This window comes from Azolla caroliniana, unplaced genomic scaffold, assembly GCF_043228905.1.
Source record: "Azolla caroliniana isolate FFs.n. ecotype wild unplaced genomic scaffold, voAzoCaro1.0.p SCAF_10, whole genome shotgun sequence".
In the NCBI taxonomy this organism is placed as follows: Eukaryota; Viridiplantae; Streptophyta; class Polypodiopsida; order Salviniales; family Salviniaceae; genus Azolla; species Azolla caroliniana.
The window spans coordinates 14,744,935-14,750,934 of NW_028230445.1; positions in this window are offsets into that span (position 1 = coordinate 14,744,935).

Genomic DNA, 6,000 nt, shown 5'->3' on the forward strand with positions numbered 1-6,000 from the left:
TGGATCTACCTCATCGAGAGGAAGAGCGAAGTCTTCGAGTGTTTCCGGAAACTTCAAAACTTGGTTGAATGGGAAATGGAGAGGAAGATCAAGTGCCTACGGTGGGATGGCAGGAAAGAATACTTTTCCGGCCGGTACACACCGGAGCAAAACGGTGTGGCCGAAAGGAAGAACCGGTCGATCATCAACGCAACAAGGGCAATGCTGGAGGAGAAGAGCATGCCCCATTTCCACTGGGCCGAGATGGTCCGGATGGCCGTCTACATCCAAAACCGGATCGGTAACAAGGTGTCAGCAAATGAGATGTATTTCGGGCAAAAGCCGAATTTGAGACACCTTCGGATATTCGGTAGCATAGCATATGTGCATGTACCAGATGAGAAATGGAGGAAGTTGGATCCAAAGTTGGAGAAGTGCATTGTAGTTGGTTACTCGCATGAGCAAAAGGGGTATAAGTGCTATAACCCCCGGACTAAGCAGGTCCAAGTAAGCTGAGATGTCAAGTTTGTTGAGACAGCATCATGGTACTCCTTACCGACTCCAACTCCCGACGAAGACCCGATTTCGGAAGATGAGGCTAGTGAGCCCAAGGAAGTCCGGGTAGAAGATAAAGACGTCGGCACTCTAGAAGAGAGTTCGATTTCATTCCGGCTAAGTGGACCAAATGTGCGGCTGAGTCGAGATGACCAGTCGGATGAGGAACCGTCGAGTAGTGGAGACTCTGTCGTGCTCTCCCCACGCAAGGAACTGAGGAGACGGTTCATGCGCAAAGAGAAGGGGAAGAAGAAGATGCCGGAATACGAAACCGGCAATGTTGAGTCGGATCGGAGCGAATCGACTCCGGAAAGGATGAAGGCGGACCTTCGGGAACGAAGTCCGACCTAGCCAAGAAGGATCCCAAACCGGGTAATACCAAGTTACGCTTGTCTTCCCACCTGAAGAATCCCGTTACGCGGTATGGGTACAATGAGTACATGGCACATCATTATGCGTTGATGACTAAGGTGGAGGAAATGCGTGAGCCAGAGAACTACGCAGAAGTGGCAAAGGACGCAAATTGGCATGCCGCTATGGACGAAGAAATGCAGGCACTAGATGCCAACGACACATGGGACCTCGTTGACCCTCCCCGACACTGTAAACCGATCGGTTGCAAATGGGTGTACAAGGTAAGTACAATGCCAACGGTTCAGTTAACCGGTACAAGGCCTGGTTAGTGGCAAAGGGATACGCACAGACCCAGGGAATCGATTACGACGAGACCTTCGCCCCGATAGCGAAGATGACGACGGTTCATGTGGTACTGGCGGTTGTTGCGGCAAGGGGGTGGCATCTTCACCAGATGGACGTGAAGAATGTGTTTCTTCAAGGTGACCTTGAAGAACGGGTCTATATGATCCAACCTCCCGGCTTTCAGTCGGAGATGACAAAGTCGGCGGTGTGCCGGCTCAAGAAGTTGCTTTACGGTCTGAAACAAGCCCCCCGAGCTTGGAATGCGAAGATCACGCACCGGTTGCGTAAGATGGGGTTTGTGACCTCTAAATCTGACTCGTCGTTGTTCATTCGGCAAGGTCCGGATGGTCCGGTTTTCATCCTACTTTATGTTGATGATTTAGTCATCACTAGACACAGACTCAATGAAATCGGCCAAGTAAAGTCTCAGATGTCAGACACATTTGAAATGAAGGACCTGGGGGACCTTCATTATTTTCTTGGGATCGAGGTGATCCGAACCCCCGAAGGCATATTTCTCTCACAACGACACTATGTGTTGAATATGCTATACAAGTTCGGTATGATGGAGTGCTGACATGTCTCCACACTCCTCGACCGGAACCAGAAGCTCTGTCCCAACTCCGAACCGGCCTGCAATGAGAAACAGTTTCGACAAATCGTCGGAAGCCTGATATAATTGACAATCACTCGACCCGACCTCAGTTACCCAGTCAGAGTGATCAGCCAGTTCATGTAGAAGCAGACCGTCGAGCACCTTCAGTGCGCACACCGGATACTCTGGTATGTGAGTGGGGACTGTTATACTGGCATGGTATAACCGAAGAACTAGTTGGATATACAGATGCCGACTGGGCCAGTGATGCATTGGATCGTCAATCTACCTCCAGTTACATGTTTTCTCTGGGTAGCATGGTTGTGCGTGGACCAGCAAAAAGCAGCCAACAGTGGCTCTGTCCAGCATTGAGGTTGAATACCGGGGCGCTACCAATGCCACCTGTGAAGCCGTCTGGCTTCGGCGACTACTGGAAGACTTGCGGATTGAGGTCCCGACCCCGATCCTGCTGTATTGTGACAACATGAGCATCATTCAGCTCGCCAAGAGCCCCATGTTCCATGCTCGGACAAAGCACATGGAAGTCCATTATCACTTTTGTGTGAACGGGTTTTGAGCGGTAAAGTTGAACTTCAGTATGTTCAGACGGATCGGCAGATTGCCGATATCTTCACCAAACCGCTTGGATCGGACAAGTTGCAGCACTTCATCGACTTGGCGGCAGCGGTAGAGTCAAGAAGGACAGAGCCGACCGGAAGAAAACAGCCAAGACCTGGACGTGGTCCGGTGTGGTGAAGGGCCTGAAACCGGAAGACGAGTTGGAGAACACCGACTCGGACAAGCGCTGGAACGAATCGAAGGAAACCGATTCGGTTGAAGATTCAGAGAAGACGGATCAACTAAAGGCCAAGCGGACACGGACGCAGCGGAAGTCAACGTCAACACGAAGGAACCGACAGGTCGACAAGCGCCAGATCGCAGTAGCGAGGGAGCTGAAATGGGCTTGTTGAGCAGACAAACCGACCGAGGAGGTCGTGGTGCGCAGAGCCAGAAAGGTCACGGCAAACAAAACCAGACCAGACAACGAACGCAAGTGAGGCGGAGCAACGCCAGAAGGAGCCAAGTAGAAGAACTGGCAGCCGTGGACACTAACACCACGATCCGACCTCAAGTTGAGCTTGAGGGGGAGTGTTGAGCGAGCAAGCTCAACCGGATCCGGATCGGCTGAATAAGCTTGAGTTGGATCAGCATCCAGAAGGATGAGCCGGATTGGTATTATAGGGAGCCAGATCGGGGAGCCAGATTGGAGAGCTGGATTCGAGCGGGAACCGAAAGCCTAGTAGTAGCCTAGACAACTAGGTAATCATTGTCTTGCAGTTAGTGTCAGTCCTTTATGGACTTGTATAAATAGTGTTGTTTAGCATGTTGTATGTACAGAGTTTTAGAGTTAACTTTTGAATATAGTTTTATGTTCTACTCTCTCTGTCTCCTCTGTGTTTGAAGCTTTTCCCTTAAATCTTCATCTCATTTTTCTATTGCTATCCGGTTGAGCCGGTTCTGTCTGACGCTTCCGCACACTAACATTCACACACCTTGTCTCTAATCCGATTTTGGATGCAGACGGCCATGCGGATCGCCTCAGCCTAGTAGAATTTGGGCATGCTCTTTTCCTCTAGCATTACCCTCGCTGTGTCGACAATCAACCGATTCTTTCTTTCGGCCACACCGTTTTGTTCCGGTGTGTACCTGCAACTGAATTCTCTCTGAATTCCCTTCTGCTGCAAATAACTGTTGAATTGGCCAGAAAAGTATGCTTTTCTGCCATCCGACCACAGGCACTTTATCTTCCTCTCTGTTTCCCTTTCGACTAAGCTTTGAGGGTTCCGGAAACAGTCGAAGACTTCGCTTTTCTTCTCGATGAGGTAGATCCACTTGTGTCGTCTGTAGTCGTCAATGAAGGAGACGAAATACCGACTCCCACCAAGACTAACATTTTGTGCGGGTCCCCATACATCCGAATGGATTAAGTCGAGCTTGTTACGACTCCAATTTCGTTCGGTGGGGAATGGAAGCCGGTGTTGCTTCCCGAGCTGACAGGCTTCACTAATTTGAGCCATCCGACCACTGAATTTTGGCAAACCAAACACAACTTGTTTCGATTGCAAGTCCTAAAGCCTCTGGTAATTGACGTGGCCGATCCGCTTGTGCCCGAGATCGATGTTTGATTCAATCTTCTGTCCTTTGGCAAACATGGCGGTGCCAACGTCATTGGTGTTGAGGATGAACATCCTCCCTTCCCTGTGCCCTTGCGCAATTATCCGGCCTTCTTTCTCGATGAAGCACCCGAGGTGTGTAAATGACACCTGCATCCCCTGGTCGACGATTTGTCCAACCGACACCAAGTTCTTTGTGATAGTCAAAACATGTAGTACGTTCATCAGCTTCCCCTTTTGTCCGACATGGCTTAAAGGGACTTCTCTAACATGCACAATTGGGTGAGGGGTGTCGTCTCTGGTTTTGACAATCCCCGGTTGTTCCAGTTTCTCCAAAAAATAGAACCACTCTTCATGGCTTGTCATGTGGTTGGATCCTCCAGAATCAATGTACCATACTTCCTCCGATTTGGAAGTAGTCTTCTTCATCGAGTTAGCCTTGTGCTTCATCACGAAGGTTGGCCCTTTACTGGTCTTCCTGATTCCGAATCCTTCCGATCCTTTTGCGTGGCGCAAACTTTGCCCGTTTTCCCAACCGTCTTTGCTAGATCTGGATTTGTTCGAATCAGTGCGCATCCGGTTGTCCGATTGAGTGGTCGTGGACCTACTCACATGGTTTTCTTCTACCATCAGCATCGATTGCAAGTCGAAGAAGGACGGTGGCTTCTCCTGAGTGAGGATAGCTGTCCGGATATGCACATACCTTTGCGTTAGACCTCCAAGGCAAATTTGTACCATCTCGTCTTCGTCTACCGTCACATTGATGGACCTGACCGCGTCACAAATCTCCTTTATCTTGATGGTGTAGTCCGTAACCGACATGTCTCTTTGTCGGATGTTGTTCAGCTCTTGCCGGAGCTGCAACTTTCGGGCTGTGGTACTCGCGGCGAAAATCTTTCATAGATTTTCCCAAGCCTCCTTCGACGTCTTTGTATCCTTGATGTAGCCGAACATCTGATTGTGCACACAGGAGGCGAGGCAGTACAATATTCGGCTCGCTCCTTGCTCCCATGCCGGGAAGTCATTGTGTGCCGGCTTCGATGCTACCTCGTTGGTTCCTTCCACATAGCTCCAATATCCATGCCCCAGCAGGTATTGGTGCATTTTATATGTCCAAGATGCATAGTTGCTCCAGTCGAGCTTCTCTGTTGGAAGTGAACTCGCCATACCTCTGTCCATACCTCTCTTTCTGTTGTTGTCAGGTATTAGGGTTTGTCTTCGAAAGCGTCTATCGATTGCAGAGGTTCTCAACCCTCGCACTCTGATACCATGTAAATGGGAACATGTGGAAGCGTATTACAAACCGGCTCTACCGGATAGCAACAGTAGAGAGGAAGGTTCAATGGAAGCTTAACACAAAGAATATGCATGGGAGAGAGAGAGAGAGAGAGAACGTAAACTCTATTCAATAAATAACACTCTGTAACTCGATTCATACAATATGCTTGACATCACTATTTATACAAGTCCTTGGAGGACTAACAAAAGTACCATGTACTTCGATGCTCATACAAGCAACTGACTCTAACTACAAGGACTCTGACTACCTAGTAGTCTAGACGTGTATAGGCTACTACTAGCCTTCCGGTTCACATTTGAATCTGATTCCCCGATCCAGCTCCTGGTTCCGAATATTATCTGGTTCTTCGTCCCGGATACCGATCCGGTTCAAGCTTACCCAGCCGATCCGGATCCGGTAGAGCTTGCTCGCTCAACAAGTTTTTTAGGGACTAAAATTCAAGACCTCCTTTATGCACATCCAAACCTCAAACAAATAACATTTATGTTGTATTTCGAAATGGGCACGGTTCGGTTCGGTTTCAAGGCAAAGAAACCAAACCGTTTATTTAAAACAAAACCAAACCAAACTGTTTATGAACTCTAAGTATTTAAACCAAACCGTTTAGGGAAAAGTTGAAACCAAACAAAACCATTTAATAAAAAATTTAAACCTAACCACTTAAGTCAAACTAATTAACATCTAAAGAAACAAAAATA